At 37.3% G+C, this 17,377-nt stretch overlaps 1 long non-coding RNA gene across 1 annotated transcript in view; it reads left to right on the top strand.

Annotated features, from left to right (window-relative positions):
• Positions 1-16,103, top strand: part of LOC125965157 (uncharacterized) — a 59,854-nt gene extending 43,751 nt beyond the window's left edge. The window contains exon 3 of the long non-coding RNA XR_007478733.1: positions 15,836-16,103. This is a non-coding gene — a long non-coding RNA (uncharacterized LOC125965157). The remainder of the gene's footprint in view (positions 1-15,835) is intronic.
• Positions 16,104-17,377: the final 1,274 nt, after the last annotated feature.

Raw genomic sequence — 17,377 nt, 5'->3', positions numbered from 1 at the left:
AGATTTTCAAGCACCTCAGAGGTTATAAACTAGTCATTAAAATTCATTCCTGTTGGCAGTTGGGTCTGCGGAGCCTTTATCCGGAAAAGCACACTTGTAATGTTTATGTGATTTCCATTTTAACACAACTGTTTGAATTACTTGCAATACTCTAGCCTTTGTAATGTGCTCCCTTTCCTATGCTTCTCCTACAAGCTCTCACTGTATTAACCTGATAAGGGTGAGATTCCCTATATTAGAAAACTGTTTCTCTCTTCCCCCCACCACCCCGTGATTTCTTTTAGCAAGGACTCATGTGATAAAGGCATGTTGCTTAGAATGATAGAGGGAAGGCCAGTTTTATACTGCTCATATGAAAGAAACAAATAGGGAAAGATATAAGCTGTGTGTACTTCATCACAAGGGAATATCAGATAGAAATCTGGTACCATTTATTTCCAGGTCCTTAAAAAATAATAGACCAGGTGGTCACCAGGGAGCTGGCTGTACCTCCCAAGACATTGATTTGCCTCACTCTTCTGGTCCATCTTGGTTTTCTTTCCTGAGTGTGACTTACCATTTCTACCTTGTCTAATAGTCATCTCTTCCCTCATTTCCCCTTACAGTGGATGCTGCTGAGAGCAGGACCCATCCATGTGTAGTCTCTCCCTCTTCGTCCTAAGCCCCTAAGTCAATCCCCAGCAGTTAAAAGATGCACCATAATGTGTAGAGTGTTAATGTTCTTATGGATTTGTTTTATTTCACTTAAACTTGAGGGTTTAGTTCTGGGCAGACCTTGACACTTTAATTCCAGTCTATTTGATTAAGTTGGAGCCAGCTGAAATGAACATTTATGAATTACCTACTTGGCAATTATAAAAGGTGGAAAATGTGATGTGGTCTCTGTCCTTCAAATAATTCGAAATAGTAGCGTGGGAGATAAGAAAATTAAGAGAAATAAGATATTATAAATGTTATAAACCCAAACTAATGAATTTAAAAGGATCACACCCAACTTGTATGACCTGGAATATATTCATGGAATATTTGATGTATAGCTTTCAAAATGAAGTGGGATACAGTAGAAGTCACTTGAGATAACTTGGGAGAAAAGGTTTTTGATTAGGGGAGTGATATGATGACATGTTAGGAAGCTTAATTTGGATGTGGTACGAGGATAGATTTGAGAAAGTTTGAATTAGAATGCAGTGTGCCTAGAAGAAAGGAGATAGATTAGGAAGCTTTTGATACAGTTTAAGTGAGAGGTAGGTGATAGTGTCCTTCTAGTGGTCTTATGGAAGCAGAATTAGCAGGACTTGGTAAGGAAAGGAGTTTAACATGACTCTGATTTTGAGCCTGCATGGCTTGAAAAGAAGAGTTGATGACATTAACAGAAATAGGAAAGGCAGGATGATGAATGCCATAGGAAGCAAGAGGAGAAAGATGGTGACGTTGGATGTCAGTGTTTTTAGGTGTTTTGGACACTGTGAAACCTCCTGGGTCTAGTAAGTAGGGAGTTGTAATAAATTAGGGTAGATAAGGCTAACAAAGGAGATGCCATTAGTCTGATGGACAAGGAATCCTGTTAGTTGCCAGCTCTGTGACCTAAGGCGAGTTATTATCTGACCCCCTCTGTTTTTCATTTTCCTTGTAAGTATAAGAAAGAACTGGCTTTTGTAGAAGCTAGATAAACAGATTGAGGAATTCCTGGCAGGTATGAAGTGATTTGGAAACTGTTGAGAGATTCCTTGTGGGACAAGGGAATTTGCCCTGGATTCTCTACTTACTTTGGATCAACACTGTTATCTCCTTATGGTCCCTCCCCAAACTTGGAGATTTGCTGCCGCTGTGGTCATCAAGGCTGCTCAAGTTGATGCTCATAGATGCCACCAGGGCCTCTGCCTTCTGAATCATGAATACACTTGGTGAAAAGGAGGCCTTTACAAGATATATGCTGTCAGCTTTGCAAAAGCCTACTTCCATTAAAAAAAGGCCCAATCCACTCCATCCATTGCTTTTTACCCCTTTTCCACCTTTTGATAAAAATACAAAACACCCTTATAATGTCCATGGAGAAAGATGGGAGCAATCACAGATTATCTTCTCTGATTTTATGAGAAGTTACTCACTGTAGTAGTTGAGTCCTCAGTTCCCCTTTTAAGCACCTACATTGTAATTCAACAACATTTGATTGGATAGAGTGACATTGCCAATATTCAGTCAGAGTTAACTCAAAATAGAGATAGCAAATGATAAAAAATGTTGTTCAGATGATTCACCTGCATCTGAGGAAAACATTTGACTTTCTGCTTGAGATATTTTCTTATATAATTAGAAATGTATAAGTTTGGTATTTATAGCTGGGAATATTTCCCTGCTGGTTTTCAGTTCGTTTCTCATTAACCTTTATAAATATTCTAGTTGGAAATACCCTTTTATTTAGGATACAGTGCTTTCTTAGCTAGAGAATGAAATAATGTTTTAATATTCCTGTTATTTTCCTCTATCAACCATCCTGAGAGAACCAGAGAGAAAGGCAATGTGGCATTCTTAGAAGAATTTTGGAGTTAGAAAAACCTGGAATTCCATTCTGGCTCTGTGATTTACTAGCTGTGTGACCTAAGGCAAATGATATCTTTCCTGGTTTTTGTTTTTTCATTGATGTAATAGGGTAATACCTGGACATCCCAGTGTTATTGAGAGGATCAAGTGGGTTAATGGTGACATTTGTCCTAAGTTCTCTATGCCCTGGGGTTCTAGAGTTATACTCCATGGGCCCAAATCCTGATTATACTCTGGTCAAGATATTTTACTTCTCTAAAATCCTTTCCTCATCCATAAAATGAGGGTTGTAATAGTGCCTATTTTATAAGCTACTTGCGATGGTGAATGAGCAAAGCTGTTAAAAACATAGTGACTGGATAATATTAAATATGCAGTAAATATTAGCCATTTAATTAGTGCATAGTAAGTGCTCAGTAAACAGAAGCTTCTCTCATTCTTCTCCTTCATTTAGGCACTTAAATAATCTTTCAGGGTTTCTCTTTCATATGTTAAGCAAAACAACTCTTAGAATATTGGAGAAAACAATCCTTACCTCTGTGCTGCTAATCTATAAAACAGGATTATTTGCTGATCTTACCTAATGCCTTCCTTTGAGTATAAGCCTTGGGAACTCCAAGCTGAAGGAAAGGCTCCTTTCTTTAAAATAGCTATAAATGTGTGCAGTCTTCTAGTTATTGAAATTGTAAGCTACCCTGCCTATCCCCAATCTATTGTCCTAGCTTCAAAGACATTTTAAAACACCCTCTGGGTGCTATCTTTCTTCTTGGTTATCCTTTGCCTCACTTCTCCCTTTCTTATGAGAAAACTTCTCAGGCTCCTCAAGGCACCAATTTCTCTTATGACAACTTTGAAACTTGTAGGTTTCGGTCGAGACTATTTTCTTTGGGTTAAAAAGCACTTTAGTTAGTAATGCAGCAGAATTTAAAGTCTAAGAAATAATAACCAGTCTGCAGTTTCCTAAATCCCCCCTAACTAAGATATATAAATTAGGCAGGAAATAACAAAATGCTTCACAATTTTCCAGAAGTCAGAACGTAGAAGAATGATCAGAGGCCCTAGCACAGTTCAGGATGAGCTATTCCATGCTTATCTACTCATCTGCTCAATCATCTCTCACTTTTCAGTTACTCGGTATCTAATGTAGGAAGGTTGTTGTTAGAGCATTAATACTATACCAGCAACAGTAATTGTTAGGGGCTGAATTGTGTTCTCCCCAGATTCATCATGTTGAAGGTCTAACACTCAGCGCTGCAGAATGTGACTGTATTTGGAGACATAGCCTTCAAAGAGGTAACTAAATTAAAATGAGGCTGTTAGCATGGGCCCTAATCAAATCTGACTGGTGTCGTTATAAGAAGAGAAAATTTGGCAGCACAGGGACACTGAGGTGCTCACACACAGAGAAATGACCATGTGAGGACACAGTGTGAAGATGGCTGTCTGAAAGTCAAGGAGAGAGGCCTCAGTAGAAACTGTACCTGTTGACACCTAGATCTTGTCCAAAACTGTAATAAAATAAATTTCTTTTGTTTAAACTACCCAGTCAGTCTGTGATATTTTGTTTAGTATACTTAGCAAACTAATAGAGTAATATTATAAATTTGTATTGCATTTATAATTCTATAAATTTCATATTTTTTTCATATACATGGTAAAGCATAATGGTCAAAAGCACTGACTCTGAAACCAGACTTTCTGGGTTCAAATCTATCACCTGGGTGGCCTTAGGCAAGTTACCCAACCTCTTTGCTCAGTTTCTTCATCTTTAAAATGGAAATGATAATAATATTGTCTACTTTATAGAATTGCTATCTGCATTAAATGACTTAATGTTTATAAATTAGTGCTCAGCACATAGTAATTTCTAAAAAGTTATTTCTTAAATTAATAAAATAGAATGCATGCCTTAGTTCATTTTATTCCTCTTAAATATTGTGAGCTGGGGGAGAGAAGGTAAGGGATATAATATTTACTCAGTATTTATTATGCAGTAGATGACATGGTAACAATTGAACTCACATTTGCACATAGGAGATTAAATTATTGACAACGTTTATATACTGCTAAACAATGGTGGCCTTGGGCCATTCTCCCATCTTAAATCTACTGATTTTTATTTTTTCAGCATTGCCCATCTATACCAGGAACAGAACCTAAATAAATATGAAAAGGATCTAAAGAAAATGAAAAGGGTAGTCATCAAATTAAGTACTGTATCTGTCAAAGCTCAACCAGGGAAGCAGAAACAGTAATGAATATACACACATACACACATACCTATATATCTACATATAGATATATAGTGAATCTATCTATCTATCTCTCTATCATCTATCCAACAATACACTATTTTATGTAATTAATTTTGAGGACTAAGCAAATTCGAAGTCCATAGAACAGACAGGACGGAAGATCACGAATAGACTAAAACCCAATGGACATAAGCTAGAGTTTGTTATCCACAGGTAGGAGTGTTTGTCTATCTGTCTATCTGTCTGTCTCTCTCTCAGAGAACAATGCACTCTTTTAAAGGACTTCCAACTGATAAGTGAGCCCCACCAGGACAATCTGTCTCATTTAAAGTCAGCTGTTTTGGGGCTTTAATTACATCGGTAAAATATCTTCATAGCAGCACATAGAATTTGATTAGACAATTGGGAGGAAGTATGTGTATGTTACAAAACGTGTGCTACCTTCCATTGTCTGACTCTCTTGAAAAATTATCTCTTGGAGCTCACCCTATCTGGAAACATACTGGAAGGGGGATTCTAAGGAATACAGTTTAGCTTAGTCAACTTGAGACACCATTGCAGGTGTTTTTTTTTTTAAAAGACTGTCATTTACTATGCCTGGAACTGGGCACATTTTAACATAAGCTTCTTTTTATTTAATTCTCACAATAGCCCTTGAAATATTATTACCATTTATGAATGAGAAAATAAAGTCTCCAATGGTTAAATAACTAGCCCAGGTCACAAATCAAGCTAGTGAAAGAATTAAAATTAGAATTAAAATTTTACTGTTTAAAAACAGTAGGTAATAACCTCAAACTACCTTCTTAAGTTCTGATGGAACTTAGGGTAGAGGAGAAATCAGTGCTGGTTGGGCTATCTCAGCTGAGCTGCATTATGAGCAGTTTGGAAACATGACCTAGCAGAGGAGAATCTATAGTTTTTAGCTCCCTCACCAGGACCAGATTGTAGGATCTTCCAATTTTCCTCTGGGGATAGTTGTGCATTTACAAGAAATTAAGAATTACTATTTTCCAGAGGGTGTGTGTTTGTGTGTGTGTGTAATGCACTGTTCTAAGAAAGAGAGCTCTTAGTTTTATATTTTGGGTATCTCCTCAATAAGTCGTATAATACCTTTTCATAATTCTGATAGATCGTGTGATACTTGAAGTTATGCTATTTATGAAATAAAATTAAAATGTCCATATTTCCATATTTATATATTTGTTAATGATTTGGGCCACTTGTAAATTGGTAAGTAGGTTCACTGCCCTTATAATAATGTTCATTATTTTGGATTTTACTGTGTGCTAAGAATGCTACTTAGAACCTTTGTACACCCTACCTCATTTAAACCTCACAACAACCCTGTGAAGCTTACTGTATCCACACTTGACTGATGAAGAAATGAAGGCTTAGAAAGAATAAGCAACTTGTTCCAAGTTTACTAGGCCTATGTAGAAGAGTTCAAGTGTGAATGGTATCTGGCTAACTCCAAAGCCCACATGCCTAATAACTAAGCAAGCAAAATCCCCACAGAATGTTTTAGTGATAGTCAATTTATTAAAGTTATAAAGTTGTCTCACTGTAAAAAAGAAATTCAAGGATTTAAGAAGACAATTTTTATAAAAAATTCTTGTATTGATTTTAAGTCAATCAACTCAAGTAAAGTGTTGCAAATGAATGACCCCTAATCTTCTGAAATATTGTTTCAAAGTCCTAAATATCTTGTCTTTGTGAATTTCACTTTTTACTGTTCTTTGGTGAGCATAGCTCAGCTCTTAAGTCACAAAGCCAGCCTCGTTGGAACTCTGCCATAAATTCTAGTCCCATTTTCTACTGATCCCTCATGATCAATTCTAATTCTGTAAGAATCTCTTCAAATACCCATTTGTTGACACATAGTGGAAATTCAGGAAAATAACATTTTTAATGGGAGAACATTCCACAGATATAACATCATTTGGTGCAATTACAAATGCCAGTTAACTTTGGTGGTAATAACATGACACCCTTGACTGTCAGGGCAGAATGTATGCTAGTTATCTGTAAACAGAACACATTAATTAGAATCTTGTTTCAGTTCTAGAGTTACGAAGTAACCATTTGTCAATTTCAGAATAATCTTATGCTTTCATAATGGCTATATAAAAATTTATGAAAATACTAAGGGAGGCTGGCATTCTTTGAGAAAATTAGGGCCATGCGATTGGTATGTGCTTATGGAATTCTGGCATATCACATCTCGGTGATAAGCTATAATGACTGTAATAAGCCACGGAAAATTCAGTCCAAATTTCAAAATGAAGTTCTAGTTAACAATAGAAGTTTAAAGGTTAATCTAATTAATGAATGTGCTTGCAGTATTTAAGTGTATTCATTTAAGTTCAGTCATATATTATGAGGCATTTAAATCATTGTAGACATGCACTCAGAAACCACATTCATTGTACTTAATAGCTGAAGACTATATTTTTACAGTTTACATCAGAGCTGTGTTGCAGAGTCACCAGGAGTCTTTTGGATATTAATAGTTTGAACACATACTTCTAAAACTCTAACTCCCCAGGAGAAAAGGCATAATTTGGTTTTAGTGTGAATAAGGTAACTAACTCTAGGAGCAAAAACAAAAACGAGAGAGAAAAAAAGAAAGAAAACTGAAGCACACGGATAAAGGAGAAATAATACTGAAGCTGTGAAGCTGGGCGACTCAGCCCAGATTCTAGGTGTATATTTTCATGGCAACGTGATTTGATTTTTCTTTTTCTTCATCAGCATAGGTTTACATCCACACAAAGTAATGTCAATCAATGGTCTCTTTCGTAGTGTGATTTTTTTTTTAAGAAAAAGCATGCAGTTACATATTATCTTCTAAAGTATAAAAAGATCAACAGCAACAATACTCTCTGTATAAGTAACTTTATTAATGAAATGGATGCAAACTTTGGTGCAGTCTCAAAGAAACATGACACATACACACACACAGACACACACCACACACACACTCACACAAACAAAACTCCTGAGATTGCCACTGTGTTTAGGCTTGGATGTTACTTTTCTATGAAAGGTACACAGATAAAGTGTTTATTAACTCTTCATAAAGCCTTTACTTGTGGTATACAGATTGACCAGGACAAGAAAAGCACAGAACAAGCACCCTGGATGGGATGGTTTTATTGTTTTCAGTGAGGCATTGAGCAACAACTGTCAGCTTCTGGGGAGAGAGAGGGAGAGGGAGGGAGAAGGATGGGGGAGGGAGGAGGAGAGAAAAATCTGGGACTCCCACTTGCACTGAAATTGCTATTTACCTCTTAAAGTAGGATTCTCACCTAGACCTCACATAAGTATCATGAGATTATCTGGGAATCTGGCTTTTATTAATGGGCTTGGACATTGCTGGCTGAATGGCATGAAAGCAACTGTTTCTGTGAGCGGTTTATTACCTAAGCTGTTTTGTACTGAAATGAGAATGGTCAGAAAGGAACGACCCAGCCAGGGATTCTGGGTAAAACTAGGCTGCCATAGCCCACATTTCACTCTGATTATTCAAATGATAATGTGCAGGGAGGTGAGGGGGAAAAGGATATCAAGATGACCCTCATGCCTAGAAGAAAAGATCCAGTGAATGCGTGGTATTTTCCAGAGAATAGTCACACCATTTTTCAGGAGGGAGAATGAAACAAAGCAGATGAGAAAATGTCTCCATTTGGGGAATCATTATGGAATCTAGTTGCGAGACAGTTCATTGGCTTCTCCTCTTTTGTTTGCTTGCTCAGTATTCACAGAGGGAAGTAGGAAAGGAAAGCAAACAATAGGACTGGCTCCCTGAAAACCCAGTTTCCCCCTCCTCCTCCGCTTGCAATATAAGCTCTATCCCATTTTCAGCGATACTAAATAAAATACATTGAGGGTCTACTATTGGTGAGGCGGCGTGCCCCCTAAGTGACATTACAAAGGTGATTGATACATGAGTCATGTTCAGGAAAGATTATTGGGAATGAAATCGAGCCTGGGACTTGAATTCCAGGTCCTATTACCAGTTTCATGACTTTGAGTGATTTACGTGATTTCTCTGAGCCTCAATTTCCTGATCTGTAAAATAGAGATAATAATAGCTGACATTATCATCATCTTTGACATTGTCGTAATTTCTTATAGAATTTTAAGAATCCTGAAAGCAAATATATGTAAAGAGATTTTATAAAATTAAAAGGACCATATAAGGCTACTAATTATCATTACTATCTTAAAACCACTTTTGTCTCATCTCATGTGCTATTTGACAAGTTGCTCCTCCATCAGTCAGCCCTTCCTGGGACTTTACAACCCTATCCACAGATGGCAGTAAGCTAGAAATGCAAAACCTAAAAAGTATCCGTTTTGGAAGTCTTGCTGTTTTGCTAGACAATTCTCTATCTCTCTCACCTGCTATAATTGTACATTATTTGTGAAGATTACCAGTTGATGTTGCTTTTGGCCTAAATAAAAGAAAATGCGGGGATAAAGAGAACCCTTCTATTGGCAGCTGAATGTCAACTCATAAGTCTAGTCTAATTTAATGTAAAGTATTAGAATAAGGACTTCCTCAAATAATAGCCCCGTAGTGTCTGTTGAGAGAGAGGGTTATTAGGTAAGCTACCACATAACACAGACCGAATTTTATGAATTTTATGAATTTTATGCTGGCTGTTTTAAGTAGGCTTTTTTTTCACAGTAGTTAATAAGCTAGTAAAAATGAAGGTAATCTTTTGAAACACTGAACACTCTGGCTGAGAGTTTTTATTTCCTGGTATGGGAGACCCTCGTAGACCAATAGCTGGACTGATAGCATCTGTTCTGTCAGAGTTATTTTGGTGATTTAACAAAAGTAAGGCATTAGACGCTTCAGTATAATGGTTAAGAAACTGGACAGACAGATCTGGGTTCAAGGACAATTCAGGCACTTCATAGCTATATGATTACTTTTAGCCTGAATCTACTATGATAGTACTTTCAAGACTTCTTAAGACAAAATGTGAAAATGTGTAAAAAGGCATTGGCAAAATTTATCATAAATTCTGAAATTAGTTATCTATTGCATATTAGTTATCTATTTCTGTGTAACAAAGTATTTCAAAATTCAGTGGCTTAAAAAATAAACATCTATAATTACACAGTTTCCATAGATTGAAAATTCCAGAACAGCTTATCTGGATGGTTCTGGCTTGGGTCTTTAATGAGATTACAGTTATGATGTTGGCCAGGGTTGCAGGCATCTGAAGACCTGACTGTGGCTGGAAAATCCAGTTCCAAGATGGCTCACTCACATGGCCATTGGCGTGAGGCTTTAGTTCCTTTACTGGCTGTTGGCAGGGGGCCTCAGTTCCTTGCCACATGGGCCTCTCCAGAGGGCTGCTTGAGTGTCCTCACAACATGGCAGCTGGCTTCTGCCAGGGTAAGTGATCCAAAAGAGAACAAGATGTTAGCCACTGTGTCTTTGATGACCTAGCCTTAGAAGTCATACTCTACCATTTCCATGACATCCTAGTGTTTACAAAATAAGCCCTAGTCAGTGTGTAGGACAATGGCTACACAAGAGTAAGAATACTATGAGGCAGAGATCATTGGGGAGTGTCTTTGAGACAAGCTACCACATCTGATAAAAGTAAGAAGCTATTTTGTATAGTGTATTCAGAATGTCCCTGAAGCGGAAGGTCCCTCTGCTCCAAACACTGAAAGGAGGTCTGAGGGCTATTGTGTGTGACAGTGATAAAGAGGGACTCAAAGAAAGATGCAGGAAAAAAACGAGACTTCTCATATGTACTGAGGTCATGACCTAAATAATCAGTTTTTTTCTGGACTAAAAAATAACACTTTCTTAAAATATCCAAAAGAAAATCCTGATAATTTTTTAAAAACTCTCTTCAACATAGAAAAAAGAGAATTATTACGTTTAAACAAATATCTGCATTCATTGAGTGGGTTTGGTCACATTCCTTTGAAGCTAAATCATACATGGTAGGATGTAAAGCCAGTCCACAAGTGTGTTTTACCTAAAGGTGTCTTGAAGTGTCTTCCTTATCAACTCTTGTTATTTTTCTCTGTTATAGTATTATAATGAGTCTTTATAATATTTTATTTTGGGTGATGGTGGACGATAGGGATTAACCAGGGAGCCAAGGGCCTCAAGCAGGCCTCCTGGGGCAAGAATGAGAAATCAAATGTACTGGTGTAAATGGTGTTTCTTTTCTATTTATCAGTGCATTAGCTAAAGATTCATACGTTTAGTATCCAATGGATCATCAGTGGCTGGAACATGCAGGCCTCAACTCACTCCACCATTTTCTAGCTTTGAGACCTTGAGCAAATTACTAACCTCTTTTCACCTCAGTTTTCTCATCTGTACAATGTGAATGTTAATAATACCTATCTTTTAGGGTTTTGTAAAGATTCAATGAGTTAATATGGATAAAGTATTTAGAACAGTGCCTAGTATATGCTAATCATCACATATTAGTTATTATTATCTGACCAAAAAACATCTACATGTATTCATATCCATCTCTCTCCCTCTCTCTCCTTCCCTTCCTCCCTCCCTGTGGGAATGTGTGTGTGTGTGTGTGAAATTTGTGGTCATTTAGCCAATTCCTTGAGGAAGATTTATATTCTTAACCTTAATAAGGGTCACTAAGGAGACAATTTCATCCAGTCACTCTTCTCCTGTTCAACAAATCTATTTTAAGCCTTTACTAAGTGCTAAAAGCTGTAGAACGGGAAGGTTCTGGAGTAAAGTCATATATATATGTGTGTGTGTATATATATATATATACATATATATATATATATATACACACACACACACACACACACACACACACACATAAACATAAATGGAAATTTATATAAGGAGATTAAAATCCAGTAAGACAGACAGGCATATTTATAAATAACTCTAAACCAGTACACATATCACAGTGTTATGAGCTTAAAAAAGAAGCTTAAACAAAATGCAATGGTTCTTTGAAATAGAAAGCAATCAATTCCAAAACAGGATTATTGGGGCAGGCACCATAGAGAGGGAAGACTTTAAACTGGGCTTTAAAGATGAGTTGGTTCAGGCAGACAGAAGATGTCAAAAAAGGGAGAAAGACACTCCAGAGAGAGGGCATAGCAAGAAAAACTTATGCAAGAGAGAAAATGTCCACTATCTGAGGTGAGTGGGGAATATGTCAGCATCCCTAGAACATGGGCTTGACGGTCATGAGTGAAATTGGATGAAACGACTGCATGCTGAGGACTTAGGACATTGGCTTATAGACATCCAGAACTATGTACGTGTCCATTACCAGTGTTTGAAGGTGTATTTAACTCTTTTTCCTTTGAGCCATTTATTTATTCGTTTGAATAATTTGTTTCCTTGGAAAACTGGGAAAACACCATGTGAAAAGCCACACACACACACAAAAATCTGTGAAATTAGTGTAACCATCTACTTGGGATATGCTTGGGAACCAATTTGTACAAAATACAATGTGTGCCTTCTTTGAGATTTGAGTTTATCAGAACTGGCTTCCCTGAGGCTCAAAGGATCCAGGTATGCAAGAATGATGGGCTTCCTTGGAGTGGGAGGCTGGCCCCAGGAATGATGTTCTCAAAGAAAGAGTGCTGGCGTTGGTGGAAGGGGCAAAGGGAGGGAGGATATGAAAAGGTTATGAGCAAAGGCTTTGGAGACAGGACTCATATTACAGAGTAGATCTGCTATTTCCTCTGTGTGATTTAAAGCAAATTACTTATTCTCTTATTTGAGACTCTTCTTCTATAAAATTATAATAATGAAGCCCTATTTATTGTATTGTTTTGAGGATGTATAGGTATAATCCATGTAAAGCGCTTGGCACTTGGCACGCAGTAAGTGCTCAATAAGTGAAGAATGATTTTTGATGTTGTTGATGTGTTGCTGTTAATCTCATAGGTAATGTTCAAGATGGAGAGAGAGCAGAGTCCAAGCACAACGAAAGGATTAGTTGAGACTGAGGTTTTTGAGCTGTTATCATGTAGGACATCCTTGTGTTGAGGGTCCCCTGCCCCATTTTTCTATAAATGGACAATGAGGGTTAATTTGGAGGGTCCACCAGGTCATCCTACCTTTGTGACATAAAAGCAGCCTTTTTTTTTTTAACATCTTTATTAGAGTATAATTACTTTACAATGGTGTGTTAGTTTCTGATTTATAACAAAGTGAATGAGCTATACATATACATATATCCCCATATCTCCTCCCTCTTGCATCTCCCTCCCACCCTCCCTATCCCACCCCTCTAGATGGTCACAAAGCACCGAGCTGATCTCCCTGTGCTATGCGGCTGTTTCCCGCTAGCTATCTATTTTACATTTGGTAGTGTATATATGTGCATGCCACTCTCTCACTTCGTTCCAGCTTACCTTTCTCCCTCCCCATGTCCTCAAGTCCATTCTCTACATCTGCATCCTGTCCTGCCCCTAGGTTCTTCAGCACCATTTTTTTTTTAAGATTCCATATATATGTGTTAGCATATGGTATCTGTTTTTCTCTTTCTGACTTACTTCACTCTGTATGACAGACTCTAGGTCCATCCACCTCACTACAAATAACTCAATTTCGTTTATTTTTATGGCTGAGTAGTATTCCATTGTATATATGTGCCACATCTTCTTTATCCATTCATCTGTCAATGGACACTTAGGTTGCTTCCATGTCCTGGCTATTGTAAATAAAGCTGCAATGAACATTGTGGTACATGACTCTTAAAAACAGCCTTTTTATCTATGGAGAGATTATTTTCTTTGGGAGTGCATCAGTGGGACTGATACTTATAATGAGTGAGAAAGAAGGGGTCTCTGTCCAGCCAATCAGAAGAGCTGAATGAACCCTGTTGTTTTATGGAGTGTTACTTGTATTTTCTTCTTCCCAGCTTCTGAAGCACGAGTTAATGTACCTTCTCTGCACTTCCGCTGCACTCTTGACAATACAGAGTAGTATGTAAGAGCAGAGACTCAGAAGTTAGGCCTTTCTATCCTCCAGTTTCTCATCTATAAAATGTGATACTTTTGTATAGCTTAACTGCACTGATCTATGTAAAGCCCTTATAACAATAACTGGAACATATGCTCTAGAATTGTTAGGCATTATTTTAAATGATCACCACAACGTACGGTAATCATGAGCTTGACTGTTTATACTGACTGTTAGACTCTAAGCTGATTTATTTTGAAGAACGTACCAAACCAAGATTTACATCCCTAGAGAAACTATAGGATGGTGAAAACTCAAGGTTCACTGTGGCAACTAGTGGAGAGGGTTTACTGTCCTTCAAAAGGGAGAAGCAATCCTTGTCTTGGAGGTGGACTACCATGACCGAGAGAGGACCTGAGCCTGACATGCTCTAATGCCAAGTCATGACCAAGGCCTGATGTTAGTTCTTCAGCCAGTGGGTCCATGCCAAGAGCATCAGTGGTGACCAGGCCAGAGCCAGGCAGAGCAGGGACTGTATTGGCTGAAACTCCTTGGGCCCCTGACAAGGGAAATGTGGGATTGAACAGAGAGTGTAAGAAAAAGCCTGGGAAGTGAGGTGGCTGAGAAAGGAGGAAGCTACTGAAAATATTTCACCGCCCCCCGTCCCCTCTCCCTGCCGCACCACTGTTTCCCATCCAGCCAGTTCATGATGGCAGCAACAGATGTGTGATGCCTTAAGGTACCACACTTTATAAGCCGTTGAGGCTTTTGAAAGTCATTTTTGGAGTAATGGCTGTGTGTATTCTAGATTCTAGGAAGTCTGAGTCAAAGTAGCTCTGAGAATCATAGTCTATGGAAATAATCTATCTTCTGGGACAGGTTCCATTTCTTACTATCAACCCCATCATTAGCCCCAGGGTCATCAAAAAACTGCATTTCAATTTTGCCCTTTTAATACCCAGAGCTGGCACTGACACAAGGTCCCTGTGCCATCCAAGCACTGAGAAATTGGATTTAAACTTGATCCTTTTTTCTTACATTTCAACATGTTATCTGAAGGCTAAGGGATAACATTGTCTGTGCTGTCTGTGAAACTGTTCATATTAAACACTTATTTCCAGCTCTTTCTTCCTTTCATTCACCTTATTTCATTACTTTAGCCATTGGATTTTTTATTGGTTTCTGATATAATTCATAATAGTAAATTTGGGGAATAAAGAACTAGGAAAAGAAAAATTTTAAGTTTATCACCATTCAATACACAGAGAGATAACTAAACAAATGCAAATTATCATATTTCTAGCTTTTTTGCTATTACAAATCATGTGGTTAAAAACATTCTTGGGGCTTCCCTGGTGGTGCAGTGGTTGAGAGTCCGCCTGCCGATGCAGGAGACATGGATTCGTGCCCCAGTCCGGGAAGACCCCACATGCCACGGAGTGGCTGGGCCCGTGAGCCATGGCCACTCAGCCTGCGCGTCCGGAGCCTGTGCTCCGCAATGGGAGAGGCCACAACAGTGAGAGGCCCGCGTACCACGAAAAAAAAAAAAATTCTTGGATATACCCTCTGGTGTGTATATGCAAAAAGTTCTCTAGGGTACAGCAAGAAATTCTATGAAGCAGTATTGCTGGATATTAGGATATTCAGAACTTTAGTAGATAATGCTGGATTCCACTGTGATTGAAATCATTTATGCTCCCCCTAGAAATCTGAGGTTTCTATTGTTCCTAATCCTCAACACTTGGCTTTTCAGACATAATTTGTTTACAATCTGACAGATAATTTTTACAATATTTACTTTAAAAAATTATTAGTGTGTTTTTATGTTTGATTTTTGTATGCCTTCCTTTGTGTTTTGAAACTGGTAGCCTTTGTGCATTTTGGGCATTATGTTTTTTAAATTGATGATAGCCAGCCTCCATGTTGAGCTCCGAAAATTCCTGCTTCCACATATCTATGATGTAGTCCTCCTTCTATATTGTTTCAGGGTTTTTCTGTGTGATGGATAGAATACGGCAAAAGTGATGGCATGTGATCTCCAAGGCTTGGTTCAAGAACACAGTCTATGTCTTTCTCTCTCTCTTAGATTACTCTCTGTAGGGGAAGCCAGCTGCCGTGTTGTGAGGACACTCAAGCAGTCCTACGGAGAGACTCACATGGTAAAGAACTGAGGCCTTCTGTCAACAATCACGTGAATGGACCATCTTGGCAGTGAATCCTCAGCCCCAGTCAAGGCTTCAAGTGACTGCAGCCCTAGGCAACATCTTGACTGCATCCTCATGAGAGGCCTTGAGCCAGAGCCACCCAGCTAAGCTGCTCCTGAATTCTGGACCCACAGAAAGTGAGATAATAGATGTTTGGTGCTTGAGCTGCTACAGTTTGAATAATTTACACAGCAATAGGTAACTAATACAATATTGATTTATAAAAGCATCTCATATAAATGGTATATAAAAGTATTAAAAAGTTCATACCAATCATATATGTTATAAAAATTTTATCAGTTTCTCATTGAATTGTACTCTTTATACAAAATATATTTTGCCTTTTTAACTGAATTTTCTCTGGAATTCTGGTAGATTTTGATATATTAAACCATATTTTTTTGATTGTTTTTCTAAAATGTCTTTACCAAAACTTATCGTTATAAACTTTTATTGTTTTTTGTTATCTTTAACAACACATGATCAGGTTGCTTGGACCTAGTTTCAGATTATTTGCCTTATAATTATGGTGTTTAACCTATTTTCATCTATTTTGAACAAATGTCTTTTATTTTATTTTTAAATTTTGATTTGTGCTTTCCATTTTTTTTGTGTGTTTCCTTATTGACACATTTCTTTTACTTAAATATATTTTTTAGACTGTGGATCCTACATATCTGTATAAAAAAGTTCTACTTCAAAGATGTGTTTGTAAAGTAATACTTGAACCAACATATTTTAATTACAAACATCAAGAAAACACAAGGTCAAATTCATTGATCTTTAAAGTATGGGTCACAACACATTAGCAGGTCATAAAACAAATTTAGTGCAGTGCATTTCAAGTCTTTAGCTGTGGCCCACATTAAAAACTCATTTTACCTCACAATCAAATATATCAAGATGTTGGATAAGAAATATATATGTTTGTGCTGGATAGTAATGAAAAATATGCATGTTATTTTGGGTTATAGTCAGAACAATTTAAAAAACATTGGTCTGGTCTATTTAACTTTTCTTTATAAAAATGAGGAAGTTAATGTGTCTTATTTTTATCACCATTCCCCTAACCACTTCCTAATTATTATTGTTAATAACATAAGATTTTATTTACTTATTTTTCTTTTTAAAAAACAGCTTTATTGAGATACAATTTACACACCATAAAATCCACCGTTTTAAGTGTACCATCTGGTGATTTTCAGTACATTTCTAGATTTGTGGAATCATCTCAGTCCAGCTTTGGAACATGGCCATAGATACAGCAATTATTACTAATACTTATTTATATGTGATGCATTTCCCAATTTTTTAAAATCTGTATTTCTAATTTGTAATCATATTTCTATCAAATGTATATTTTTGTTATATTTAATTGCTTTAAATGTTTACCACTATATTATTGTTCCCATAATAATGCTGTT

Source organism: Orcinus orca, chromosome 8, assembly GCF_937001465.1.
Source record: "Orcinus orca chromosome 8, mOrcOrc1.1, whole genome shotgun sequence".
Taxonomy (NCBI): domain Eukaryota; kingdom Metazoa; phylum Chordata; class Mammalia; order Artiodactyla; family Delphinidae; genus Orcinus; species Orcinus orca.
This window is presented reverse-complemented; position numbering and strand designations above follow the sequence as displayed.